The sequence below is a fragment of the Pelophylax lessonae genome (assembly GCF_965119305.1).
Source record: "Pelophylax lessonae genome assembly, chromosome: 1".
Lineage (NCBI taxonomy): Eukaryota > Metazoa > Chordata > Amphibia > Anura > Ranidae > Pelophylax > Pelophylax lessonae.
Genome location: NC_138768.1, coordinates 672605070 through 672619563, shown reverse-complemented (window position 1 = coordinate 672619563; position 14494 = coordinate 672605070). Strand labels below are relative to the sequence as shown.

The following is a 14494-nucleotide window of genomic DNA, read 5'->3' as shown; positions in this document are numbered from 1 at the left end:
CTGCAGTCTCTGACCATCTCTTGTATCATGTCCTCAGTCTCTGACCATCTCCTGTATCATGTCCTCAGTCTCTGACCATCTCCTGTATCATGTCCGTGGTCTCTGACCATCTCTTGTATCACGCCTGCACTCTCTGACCATCTACTGTATCACGTCTGTAGTCTCTGACCATCTCTTCTATCATGTCCTCAGTCTCTGACCATCTCTTGTATCATGTCCTCAGTCTCTGACCATCTCCTGTATCATGTCTTCAGTCTCTGACCATCTCCTGTATCATGTCCTCAGTCTCTGACAATCTACTGTATCATGTCCTCAGTCTCTGACCATCTACTGTATCATGTCCTCAGTCTCTGACCATCTACTGTATCATGTCCTCATTCTCTGACCATCTACTGTATCATGTCCTCAGTCTCTGACCATCTCCTGTATCATGCCCTCAGTCTCTGACCATCTCCTGTATCATGTCCTCAGTCTCTGACCATCTACTGTATCATGTCCTCAGTCTCTGACCATCTCCTGTATCATGTCCTCAGTCTCTGACCATCTCCTGTATCATGTCCTCAGTCTCTGACCATCTCCTGTATCATGTCCTCAGTCTCTGACCATCTACTGTATCATGTCCTCAGTCTCTGACCATCTACTGTATCATGTCCTCAGTCTCTGACCATCTACTGTATCATGTCCTCAGTCTCTGACCATCTACTGTATCATGTCCTCAGTCTCTGACCATCTCCTGTATCATGTCTGCAGTCTCTGACCATCTCCTGTATCATGTCCTCAGTCTCTGACCATCTCTTGTATCATGTTTGCAGTCTCTGACCATCTCCTGTACTATGTACAGCGGGAACACTCTGCAGCCACACCGCACAGCACACCCAAGGTAAGTGGAGGACTGGAGAGAGGAGTGACTTCTACTTAGGGATTTATTTTGCAGATAGGCTGGGCTGGCACTGGCAGCAACAATTTTATTCAAAGAAATCAGGATTTCTTCTGCAAATATACTGGCACTGGCAGCAACAATTTAATTCAAATCAGGATTTCTTTTGCAAATAGGCTGGCCTGGCACTGGCAGCCAGGCATAGTACTAGTCTAGTACAATGCCTGCCAGTGCCTTGTCTGATCGGATGATGTCACTGCCAGGCTATTTGCAGAAAAAATCCTTATTTTTCCTCATTTTTTGATCATGTGTCATGATGACATTGGTTTTGGTAATTGTCTGACTCTGATGCCAGCCTATTTGCAGAAGAAATCCTGATTTGAATAAAATATTTGCTGCCAGTGCCAGCCTACCAGGGGCTGATCTGAGGTGTGAAGGTGCAGAAATTGGGGTGATCTGAGGTGTGAAGGTGCAGGAATTGGGGTGGTCTGAGGTGTGAAGGTGCAGAAATTGGGGTGGCCTGAGGTGTGAAGGTGCAGGAATTGGGGTGATCTGAGGTGTGAAGGTGCAGGAATTGGGGTGGCCTGAGGTGTGAAGGTGCAGGAATTGGGGTGGTCTGAGGTGTGAAGGTGCAGAAATTGGGGTGGTCTGAGGTGTGAAGGTGCAGGAATTGGGGTGATCTGAGGTGTGAAGGTGCAGGAATTGGGGTGGTTTGAGGTGTGAAGGTGCAGAAATTGGGGTGATCTGAGGTGTGAAGGTGCAGGAATTGGGGTGGTCTGAGGTGTGAAGGTGCAGAAATTGGGGTGGTCTGAGGTGTGAAGGTGCAGAAATTGGGGTGGTCTGAGGTGTGAAGGTGCAGGAATTGGGGTGGTCTGAGGTGTGAAGGTGCAGAAATTGGGGTGGTCTGAGGTGTGAAGGTGCAGAAATTGGGGTGGTCTGAGGTGTGAAGGTGCAGAAATTGGGGTGGTCTGAGGTGTGAAGGTGCAGGAATTGGGGTGGTCTGAGGTGTGAAGGTGCAGAAATTGGGGTGGTCTGAGGTGTGAACGTGCAGGAATTGGGGTGGTCTGAGGTGTGAAGGTGCAGAAATTGGGGTGGTCTGAGGTGTGAAGGTGCAGGAATTGGGGTGGTCTGAGGTGTGAAGGTGCAGAAATTGGGGTGGTCTGATTTTTGAAGGTGCAGGAATTGGGGTGGTCTGATTTGTGAAGGTGCAGGAATTGGGGTGATCTGAGGTGTGAAGGTGCAGGAATTGGGGTGATCTGATGTGTGAAGGTGCAAAGCTCACTTGATTTCTTATTTATTCTATTTAATGTTATTTAATTAAAGCATATTTTCATGTAGTTGTATGTTTTATTTGGCTAAATTGATTAAATGCGCCTATATTTTTGGTAGAATATAAAAAAATTTGGGGCCCCACTTTTAGGTTTGCCCAGGGCCACACTTTGTCTAAAACCGGCCCTGGTCTCTGGAACAGTTGTAGAAGGAAAATCTTTCAAAGAGGACACTTCTTCTGCTAAACTACAATGTCATGTGGAACAGACATGCTATCTAGTTTACTGAAATACGTTTGACATATGTAGCATTCCCACACCTCCTAGTGGGTGGATAATGCATGCTCACTCCACCTATGTAATGCCAACTAAAGGAAATAAATGTCTCCGAATGTATAGATAAATAATCACAAATAACCATAGACAAACTATGAAAACCAATGGCATTGGTGTAATCCTCTTCCTGCTTACAGGATGATTTCTGTATTTCAGAGATTGAGATCAAAATCACTGGAAATCAACCGGTATGTTCTATTCATTGGCAGCAAGTGACATCTAAAACCTATCTAGAATCCCAGAATAAAATTAAGCCCTGAACTATGAATCGACAAATGTGTCCTTTTTTCTGAAAATAGATGACATCTGACATCAGTCTAGAAACTTAGAATTAATATTGATTTATCTGGAAATCAGCCAATGTGTTCTTTTTTACTGGCAGAAGATGACACCTGAAATCAGTCCAGAAACCCAAAATAAATCTAGCATTTAGCTGGAAATTACCCAAACCCTTCTTTTCACTGCCTGTAGGTGATTTTAGAAGTCCACCCAGAAACCAGAAAATGTAAAGGAAGTAGTAAGGAGTAGCTTGCTATATCTTCCTTTTATGCTATCATCTAACGGAAACTAGGTAAATTTAGGAAAACTTATGTTATCATAAGGAGGTTTGCTCTCAAATATTTAAACCTATGTACATATTTGGAAACATACCACCTACAGTCTAAACAACGTAAGCATATAGCAAACAGTAATTCATCCCATGTAAACTTTGTTAACACCTACGATACAAGAATTCCTGTCTAGACTGCAGGAAACAATGTACAATGGAAACTGTTCATTCTACAAAGGGTTTCCAATGTGTTGGAAAATCTCTGGAAATAAGTGTCTATTGTGCTTTTTCTACCCAAAAAAACGGGAGCTGATTAGTGACCAGGTGTGCACTGCTAATACCCAATGGCTACGTTGGAGGGAACATTGTGCTGAATGCCAATGTGTTGGTGAATTTGCAGATATTCTATTGCGTTGGTGAGATTTGCAGCTTGGAGATCACTGCCCTTTGCACAGGCTTGGTACATAAGTCTGATAATGGAGCAAGGTCATGCTCTTGGGTGAATTCACCTTGCAAGCAAGACTTAGGAAATGAGTGTATAAAATTGCAATGAAATAGGTTACAATTTTGACATCACTTCCCTAGCATAAAACATCAATTATCATTTTTTTTGCTATGTGATTAGTCAACAAAAGAGAGAGTTTACAGCAGTTCTGTTTTGCACATTCATTATTCAGCATGCAAATGTATATATGTAAGTCTTCTCTCTTCAGTAAAGGATGGATGGAGCTATGCAGTGTGCAGCATCCTGTGATCAGACAAAGATTTACTTACATTTGGGAGGGATTAGGATCCAGTGGCTGCTGCTGAGACAAGAGGTGATTTAGATTTGGTCGTTGCTGTTTGGCGGTGAATGGAAGACTGCAGTGTGTGTGCTTCCTGCTCACTTTCTCTATGCTGTACCCTTCATCCCTCCTGTATCCACTGCTTCTGGTATCTCTGACCTCTGCTCTGCCTCAAGGCTCCACACATATTATGTGATGTGCAGCAATGTGCTTCACCACCTCCTGCCAGCTAGTAATGACATCAGGGAGAATAATAATAATGGGTATCTATCAAAGCTTCCCAGCTGCAGGCTACAGAAAGCTGCTTCATCAAAGAATGTGATTAGCAACAGCACACAGCTCTGAATGTGGGGCAATTCCATGTGCCGTGCTCTGTGCTCAGTTATGCAGCACTTGTATGTGTGGTATTAGACCAGAGATGGACAACGTGGGCCGTAAAATGTAATAGATCTGAGAGATGGCTTTAAATACGGCAATAAGTACTTTTTATCTTATCAACATATGAAAACCTGCAGTCACTTAGGTCTATTTTGTGTTTTAAAAAAGCTTTCGGTAACTTGGCATATGTACTTCTAGAGTATATTGAACCATTGTAGATCCATTAAGTGCCAGCAATCAATTTTTCATTTATGATTTTGTTATTCATGTTTCCATTCATTATGTTTTAGAAACAAATTCATCCAGACATCCATAGTTAATTCAAATTTAACTCCAATCAAACCCAAATTCTATCAGACTTATTTGATAAGGCTGAGTGATAAATGGCAATCACGATGTATAAAGAACAGTATAAAAAGCAATCGGAATGTATTTTTTAAAGGAAATCTTCTATTAAAGAATCTTGGAGGCTGACATTGCTGACCTCTCCTTCTGAAATTGCTAGCTGTCTGGGCACCATCCTGAGCTTCAATACTTTAACTACTTCTGGACCGGAAGATTTTCCCCCTTAATGACCAGGCCATATTTTGCGATTTCGCACTGCGTTACTTTAACGGACAATTGCGCAGTCGTGCAACACTGTACCCAAATAAAATTGATGTCCTTTTTTTCTACAAATAAAGCTTTCTTTTGGTGGTATTTGATCACCTGTGCGATTTTTATTTTTAGCGCTATAAATAAAAAAGTGGGACAATTCTGAAAAAAAAAACAATATTTTTCACATTCTGCTATATAACATTCCCCCCAAAAAATTAAAAAATCTAATTTTTTTTAACATTTTGTTTTCTGCTACATATTTTTGGTAAACAAAATCGCAATAAGCGTATTTTGATTGATTTGTGCAAAAGTCTACTAACTACAGGAAAGATTTATGTAATTTTTATTGTTTTATTTTTTACTAGTAATGGCGGCGATCTGCAATTTTTTTGCGGGACTGCAACATTGCGGTGGACAGATCAGACCCCTGACTGACATTTTTGACACTTTTGGGGGGACCAGTAACATTACTACAGTAATCAGTGCTAAAAATATGCACTGTTACTGTAATAATGACTGGCAGGGAAGGGTTAACACAGTAAGTGATCAAGGGGTTAAATGTGTACCTAGGGGCGTGTTTCTAACTGTATGGGGGCGTGGCTTGTGAAATGGTCACAGAGACCTGTGTTCCTATATAGAAGGATCGCAGGCACTCTGTGATCATTCCAGAGAGAAGAATGGTCAGCTGTGTTTACAACAGATGACCGGTCTTCTCTCTCAGTGGGGAATGATCGCGGCTGTCAGGCGGCAATTGGAGCCACCTATCCCGGGCATCGGCATCCCTGCTGCCGAGTGGGGGCGGGAGCGCGCCCCCCCCCAGCTGCAGGCGCTCGTCCATGCCGGTTTGCGCAGGAGGGCCGTCCTAACTGCGGTGGGGCGGTCAGGAAGTGGTTAAGCTGCCGACTTGAGACAAGAATGCATATCCCATAGGAAGTTTTGACTTTACTGATCTGCACCCTTGTTCCAGGCTAGCAACTTAGAACCTTTGGAAGTCAGTGGGTCAATATAAAAAGCAGGAAATTAACATTTTCCAAAGGATGTCAGCAATGCCTACATTCATATATATCGTATACTGTATGACTGGTTTACTTCAAGTGATCTGAATACAGCAAACCAATATCTGATTAGTTGCTATAGATAATTGCACTTTGTACTCCACTGGTACAAGAGGCACTTTGAGATATTACAGGCGCATCTCATAAAATTAGAATATCATCAAAATGGTAATTTATTTCAGTAATTCAATTAAAAAACTGAAACTAGTATATTTTATATAGATGCATTACACTCGGAGTGATTTATTTCATGCATTTCTTTTTTTTAATGTTGATGATTATGGCTTAAAGCTAGTGAAAACCCTCAGAAAATTTGAATAGTACATAAGACAAGTAAAAAAAAGGTATTTTCAATACAGAAATGTTGGCTTACTGAAAAGTATGTCTATGTACAGTATAGTATGTCAATACTTGGTCAGGGCTCCTTTTTTTATGAATTACTGCATCAATGGGGTGTGGCATGGAGGCGATCAGCCTGTGGCACTGCTGAGATGTTATGGAAGCCCAGGTTGCTTTGATAGCATCCTTCAGCTTGTCTGAATTGTTGGGTATGGTGTCTCTCATCTTTCTCTTGCCAATACCCCACAGAATCTCTATTGGGTTGAGACCAGGGGAGTTTGCTGGCCAATCAAGCACAGTGATACCATGATCATTAAACCAGGTATTAGCAGTGTGTGGACAGGTGCCAAGTCCTGCTGGAAAATGAAATCAGCTTCTCCATAATGCTGGTCAGCAGAGGAAAGCATGAAGTGCTCTAGAAGTTCTTGGTAGAGGGCTGCACTGTCTTTGGACTTGATAAAACACAGTGGACCAACACCAGCAGATGACATGGCTCCCCAAATCATGGAATGTGGAAATTTTTGCATTCCATTTTGAAATGAAGATCCCAGAGTCTGGAGGAAGAGTGGAGAGGCACAGAATCTAAGTAGCATGAAGTCCAGTGTCAAGTTTCCACAGTCAGTGTTTTATCAAGTCCAAAGTCAGAGCAGCCCTCTACCAAGAATATTCTAGAGCACTTCATGCTTCCCTCTGCTTCCCAGCTTTATGGAGATTCTGATTTCATTTTCCATCAGGACTTGGCACCTGCCCACACTGCCAAAAGTACCAATACCTGGTTTAATGATCATGGTACCACTGTGCTTGATTGGCCAGCAAACGCGCCTGACCTAAACCCCATAGAGAATCTGTGGTGTATTGTCAAGAGGAGGATGAGACACCAGACTCAACAATGGGCAGCATCTGGGGCAGCAGGCTTCTCTCTGAACATGCTGTTACTTTAATATTGTATATAGGAATATAAAATAAATAGCAAATTATGTTATCAGTTACATGTAGAATGATGTTGTTAAAAGTTTATGGAACAGTGCAATCACAAGAATCCACGTTTTTAGGGTTGGGTAAGAATTAAATCAGATTAATGAAAATCATTTATTAGTATGTATTTATTGTTTTAAAACCTTATAGATGGATATAGCTTCTGTTTACATATGTACATGGAGGCAGCCCTATTTACTTATTACATATGCAGGCTTTTCTTCCTGATTGCTAGTGTTTCACAATAGTCATGCATACTGGTTCTTCCCACAAGGCTGACTCACTGTAAACAATGCACTCCATGTGTGACTGATATATTTCAGGGTTACATGTTTGTTTAGCTTAGAGGTGCAGGGATAATACTTAGCTTATCCCTCAGTGCGGCAGACTCCAGCGCAGTTCTCCTGTTCCCTAAGCTCCGACCTATGGGTGGCCATTACATACAATGCAGGATTAATAGCTCTGCATTGTATGTGGTGACACCAAGGACCGCCAAAGAGCAGGCGAACATTATTGCCTTACAGAGGAGGCAGTGCTGGAATGGTAGCATGGATCCCTAGACTAAGGGAGCATTTAACTCCCTGGGGGGGGGGGGGCATTGCAAGGATAGATTTTGCCTGGTTCTCCAAGTTTAGCTTTAAAGTGGTTGCTCTATGCATTAAGATGGAAAATCTTCTGTGCTGAAGCTCCCGCCTAGACCCCCCCCCCCTTTTTCTTACCTGAGTGCAATCCAGCTATGTGCATGAGCACAGCAGTTCCAGCCGCTGTCGCTCTCCTCATTAGACAGATTGATAGCAGCCGGAGCCATTGGCTCCCCCTGCTGTCAATCATAAGATGTGACAGGGGAGCAAGGGGTGGGGCTGAGTCCCGCTCTCTGTGTCAACGGACGCAGCAGCAGGGCTCGGGAGCAAGCCCGCACGAGTGCCCCCATGGGAAGCGGCTTTCCGTGGGGGCAACTGATGAAGAGGAAGGGCCTGTAGCACTGGCGGGGGATCCCAGAAAAAAAAGAAATTAGGGGCTGCTCTGTGCAAATCCATTCCACAGAGCAGGTAAATATAGGCGAAAAAAAACCTGAACGTTTACAATCACTTAGCAATTAGGCGAATCAATGTAGTGGTCAATCTTCCCTTCATCTATTTACTGATCTATAGATGTCTAGAAATAATACAATAAGAAATATATGAGAGAAAATGTGACAACAGAAACCAATTTTAGGTAAACACTTAAAAAATAACTAAAATTACATTACTTCCCCTTTTACATAATGCACTTTCCCTTAAACAGAAAAACAAGACAGGCGATTTCAGCATTTTACAGCACGCAAGCTTTAAATATTCCAAAAATCTCTAGGACTGCTATTTACATTCCTATAATGTAAATAGACCGTGATGATGCATAAATAAATTATAACTTTATGGATGCCAACTGATGGCAATGCCAACTTCTTCAGAAGAAGACTTAAAGCTGAAGCAAGAAATGATTTTTGCACAGTACAAACAACACAGTTGCACAGTAAAAATAGGTTAGCTGCAATGATGTCGGCCTGGTCCCTGGCTGCTATAGGGGTTTTTACATAACTTACATTTACTTAGACAGCAGCGCCCTGCCTGCGCCGAATGTCCAGTGGTGAGACTTGTAGTTCTGGCTGTAGTACACTGATCACAGTGAGCCGCTGGCTCAGAACCTCTTCTATCGATAAAAAGCCTTGCGTTCTTTTCAATCAATGCAAGGTGTTCTGTGACTGGAGGAAGGGAGATAGTGATGTTCACCCCCATCTCCTCCAATCACAGTGCACCTTACATTCATTGAAAAGAATGCAAAGATTTTTGTGAACGGAGGAGTTGTCAAGCATGTGATCCACAGTGATCAGTGTGCTGCAGCCAGAGCTACAAGTCTTAGCTCTGCCGAAGAAAGGTATCAAATCCTGCCACAGCCAGGGACAGGGCTCACATCATTAGAGCTAACTTATTTTTACTATGCAAATGCCAAAAATTATTTTTTGTCAGCTTTGGGCTCTTTCACACGGTCCGCCTCCGTAGGCGGATCCGTGTTGCTCAGCGGGGATCGATCCCCGCTGAGCCGGCGGATGACAGCTCCGTCTCCGCTTGCAGAGCGGAGAGGGAGGTGTCTCAGCCCCCGCTGCCCTCTATGGGGGATCGGATGAGAGCGGACCGCCTGTCCGCTCTCATCAGATCCGATCCGATACCTGAATGGATGGAAAAATAGGGTTTCCATCCGTACAGATTTCACGGACAGGATCGGATACGGATGACAGCGGGTGTCAGCGGAGGTGTCTCCGCTGACACCCGCTGCCCCATAGAGCTGCATGGAGGATCCGATCAGATCCGCCTAAAAAACTGACAGGCGGATCTGATCGGATCGCCCGTGTGAAAGAGCCCTTAAAGAATAGAAATATGATAATCCCAATGATCTGTTACCATCTGCTGAACTTTTATTTGATTTGAGCATACAAAGAAAATATTCAAACTCCATAACAGGAATCCATTCTGACACAACAGTAGGTACAGCTACAAAATAAATTAAATACAGCATTTAATTATTTTTCTGTCATTCTAAATGCCTTCTTCATATAGAAAAGCCAGGTAACAAGTCAAGTCAAATGAACTTGAAATGCTATTGCGGATTTACTTCAATTGACCTTTATCTGAGATTTTTCATATTCAATGCACCTAAACTTCAGGAAGGCACCAGATGTGCTTTTAGAGAAGTCTGAATCCAGATTACCACCAACAAGGTGATTTAAGCAGTCGGGAGCCTGGTGCAGGCCTGGATGACAGAACACGGAAGCTCATTTGTGCTTCTTGTAAAAAATGTTGTAAGTAAAGAAGCAAAAATAGGGCAGAAAGTATACTGTAGCTCTTCATTTCTAGCTTAAAATCTTATAATACAGGTTCTGAAAATTCAAAATTCAAAGTAGCAGAATGCTGAATTTTACTTGAGCGGAGGAAATTCTAACTGTGAATGTGTTTTTTTGTTTTGGAAAAATCATATATATTCTAATGTACATGTTCTGGGCACAATGCCAATCTGTTTAAAGAATAAGTAAACTCAACATTTCATATTCCTGATATGTGCCTGCTGTACCGTGTACTTGTATGGAAAAGTATCTTGCTTTCTTTGTGTGAAATTCCTGATGTTCCTGCTAGTCCCACTGGTTTCCTATCAAAAACTGACCACACTAGGCATGAGAGCACAGCCTGGTCAGTGTTCTGGCTTTGCTGGGAACTCAGTGATTGTACTTGATCTGACAGCTCCCCCCCCCCCCCCCACAGCCATTAACTAGGAAGGTTAGTATACTGCTGTTTCTCCTCCCCTAGCTCTCTGAGCTCCTTATGCAGCTGAGAACAGGAATTATGTGGTTACGTACAAAAAAAAGGGGAAAAAAGATATTTATATATATTTTTTTATAAGTACATTATATACAAATGTTTTTCCTTTCATTACTATTTTAAACCTAATGGGTTATTTTACAAAGTGAGGATTTACATACATTTTGTTTTGTCAGGGATACCATACAGGTAGCAAGTTTAGTTGACATTTTAAAGGCTTTAGTTGACTCAGCAATGGCAAGATCAAATCCTCTGATAAACAATTTTTTTAGGATTTTTTGAAAGTTTGAATAAATATCCACTGGTGTATGACCAGCTTTGGGCTCTTCCTTATTGCTGCAAGGGGTTAAATTAACCCATTTTTACCCACAAAAGCTGTCACTTTGACCATAGTTTTTTGGCCTTTTTTGGTCTATTAATATCTATTACTGGATACTTTGATACAGTATTGTTTTGCTTTTAATCAAACCAAATTTTTATATTATAACTCAAAAATTCCATTAAAGAGCCTCAGTTATGTGACAGAAAAAAACTGCTGCAGGTAAAAAGTCTGGGCACCTAGAGGATATTATTCATTTTGATTAAGTGCAGTTGACCATAATGCCAAAATCTACCATGATCCTTCTTGGTGCACTTAATGAGCTTTGTGATTGGCTCATTCATAAACAACCTCAAGCATGTACAGAATCACATGAACAGTTAAGTAAAATACATGTAGCATAAACATGATACCAAATGCCATCAAGACATTATTCTTACTCTTCACAATGCAATAGCTGGACGCATAGCAATTCACTAATTACATAAAATTACCAAGTTGATCAGAGACCAGGTAATGTTTCAGAACATAATAATAAATTCATTTTGAATGTGTCCATTTTAAACAATTATTGCAGTCTCCAAACCTCCTGAATTTTTGCAGCATATTTCTATACAGTGCGAGAGAGAGACAGAGAGAGAGAGAGTGCGAGAGAGAGGGAGATACGAGAGAGAGTGAGAGTGAGAGAGAGAGATATGAACGAGAGAGAGAGTGCGAGAGAGAGAGAGACAGAGAGAGAGAGAGTGCGAGAGAGAGAGAGACAGAGAGAGAGAGTGCGAGAGAGAGAGACAGAGAGAGAGAGCGCGAGAGAGAGAGAGACAGAGAAAGTGCGAGAGAGAGAGTGCGAGAGAGAGAGAGTGCGAGAGAGAGAGACAGAGAGAGAGAGAGTGCGAGAGAGAGAGACAGAGAGAGAGAGCGCGAGAGAGAGAGAGACAGAGAAAGTGCGAGAGAGAGAGTGCGAGAGAGAGAGTGCGAGAGAGAGAGAGTGCGAGAGAGAGAGAGTGCGAGAGAGAGGGAGATACGAGAGAGAGTGAGAGTGAGAGAGAGAGATATGAACGAGAGAGAGAGTGCGAGAGAGAGAGAGTGCGAGAGAGAGAGAGTGCGAGAGAGAGAGACAGAGAGAGAGAGAGTGCGAGAGAGAGAGACAGAGAGAGAGAGCGCGAGAGAGAGAGAGACAGAGAAAGTGCGAGAGAGAGAGTGCGAGAGAGAGAGTGCGAGAGAGAGAGAGTGCGAGAGAGAGAGAGTGCGAGAGAGAGAGAGAGAGACACAGAGAGAGTGCGAGAGAGAGAGACAGAGAGAGAGTGCGAGAGAGAGAGACAGAGAGAGAGAGAGAGACAGAGAGAGAGAGTGTGAGAGAGAGCGAGAGTGCGAGAGAGAGAGAGAGAGACAGAGAGAGAGAGAGAGTGCGAGAGAGAGAGAGGGAGAGAGAGTAAAAGGTACCCAACCCCTCTGATTAGATTGCCAGTTATTCAGTAATGGAAAGTAAAAAAAAAGAGACTCCATAGGCCCGCTCTACCACTTTGGTTATATGCTTGATGAGGATAAATTAGATGATGCAGATTAACTTGGACCAAGAAAAGTTTGTATAAGTAAAGATAAAGGGTAAAGGATAGGGATGACTACTTTTTATCATTTGGTATCTGCAAGCTACCGCTGTTATTTAATACATATAAAAGACAATATCCAGTGTGCAGTAACCTTCAGCCTGGCCACTAGATGGGAAATATCTAATTAAACTGGCTGCTATGGGTCAAGCTGGTCATGTATGACCCAATGCTAACCAATGTGAGCACTGCCTGGTGACATTCAGATGAGGACACTGATCACAAGCACCTCTGGCCACATGGAGTGCTTCTTATTCAGCTTGTTGGGAAATCAGTCTGATTCTGTTTTCTAGGTAGAAATAGAATGAAGTGATCGCTGAGTTTACCTTTCAGCCAGGTTACACAGAAGATTGCAGCAATCCCTAACAGGGCTAAGGACAGACATATGTCTCTGCTCCATTCTAAATCAGACATCTGTCTATCTATGGGTAGCCTCACTATCGCCCTTTAAAAAGTCATTAAATAAAGCATTGAGTGCATGAGAAACAGCAAACAAATGCACAACGACTGCACAAAACATGGAGCAGATGGAGCATTAAATTGTTCTCTGACCGTAAACCGGTTTCTGCGTCATACACGGTAGGCAGAACAGCTGGATAACAATGCACTGTGCAGTATTATGTATTTAGCTCTGCAAACATCCCCAACAAATCTATTTTCATATTATATTGTCTGCTGCTACAATTTTATCATCATGACTGTTCAATCAACGCTACAAGCAATCTGACAGGTACATGATATAAACAAACATATGTGATTCAAAGTCATAGATTGCACCCCCCAGTGCTGAAATAAATACATATGCATGCACGCATACAACTGTCCCATGCATACCATTCTAGGTCTTATGGGGAGAGTGCCAGCATGTATCAGTGCTGATCCACTTCATTATCCACACAAGAAGAAATGGAAATGTATTTACCGTAGCTAGATAGTATGCAATGGAAAGCAATGTTCACTGTATGGGAGACTGGGTTGTGGGGAGCTCAGCAATGGTCTGCAGTGATCTGTGGCTCTGGAGTATCTAGAATATGAGCACACACAAAGTTTCCTTTCATTCAGAGGCAGCATTACATATTCAGGGCTCTGCAGATAAGTGCTCTGCCTCCCAGAGAATGCACCTAGCAGAATGGCAGGGCTGCCTTAGTGACATCCAATCCTGCGCATGCTGCTGGCGAGACATGTAGCCACTCGCTCATTGCCATTCACCTCGTTTCCCTCCAAGGCACCTGTCTCAGTAGGGAACAGTTTCCAGGGAAACTGCAAATAAAGAATTTTTCCTCCCAGAAACAGTCACCATGGAAACAAAGCCTATTGCATATGAACCAAGCTGCCATATTGTACACAATACCTATAGGCACCTATTATCTCATTCCTGAAGGGGCAGAAACATAGATGATTGGTGTACTGAGTAACGCGACAGTTCTAGGGTAAGTTTATATAAACTGAAACATCTTTAGCTTTGCTAAAAGAGATTATAAAGACATTCTCCAAAATGTGGAAAGTGATTGTGAAGGATGATAGTAGTGCTCAAGAACAAATAAAAAGAGTGTGTTTCATTGCAATGCAGACCCCTTTAAAGAAGTACTCCAAATATTCCAAATACTCCAAGACCAAAATATTTTACTTTTATTTAATGCCCCATGCTATATGCACTTGGTCCTATTGTGATCTGTGGCCCCATGGGAAAAATAAATAAATAAATTAATCTCTTCATTTCTGTTAATGCTGGCTGCAGTCTGAAGCCCAATTTATGGGTGTACCTGTTTGAGAGGTACAGCCAGCACTGAGGTCCCACCCCCTTTCTAAGCTGGCTGTAATATTATGAATGAACAATCAGCTCTAATGGGCTGTGTGATAGAGCTCCCAGCTGCTAGTAAACATACAATACATTGCACCGGCAGTTCTATTACAGAGCCCTGACAGTGCTGCTTGTTTCTTAGAATTGAACATATTGCAGAGCAGGTCAGTCAGTGCTGCAGGGCTGTGTGATCCATCTATGGCTAAGTCATACACAGCTGATGAACAATCAGCGCTGTCTGGGTCAGTGCCATGTATGAC

The 14494-nt window shown here is 42.6% G+C and overlaps 1 protein-coding gene across 2 annotated transcripts in view; it reads right to left on the bottom strand.

Annotated features, from left to right (window-relative positions):
* TRIM2 (tripartite motif containing 2) overlaps positions 1–13515 on the bottom strand; it is a 229513-nt gene extending 215998 nt beyond the window's left edge. Inside the window, exon 1 of one of the 2 annotated variants that reach the window (XM_082257346.1) lies at positions 13356–13515. The gene's annotated coding sequence lies outside the window, so the exon portion shown is untranslated. Of the gene's footprint in view, positions 1–3805; positions 4063–13355 lie in introns of those variants that run through there. The other variant, XM_082257345.1, reaches the window with a different exon arrangement.
* Between the last annotated feature and the right edge of the window lie 979 nt (positions 13516–14494).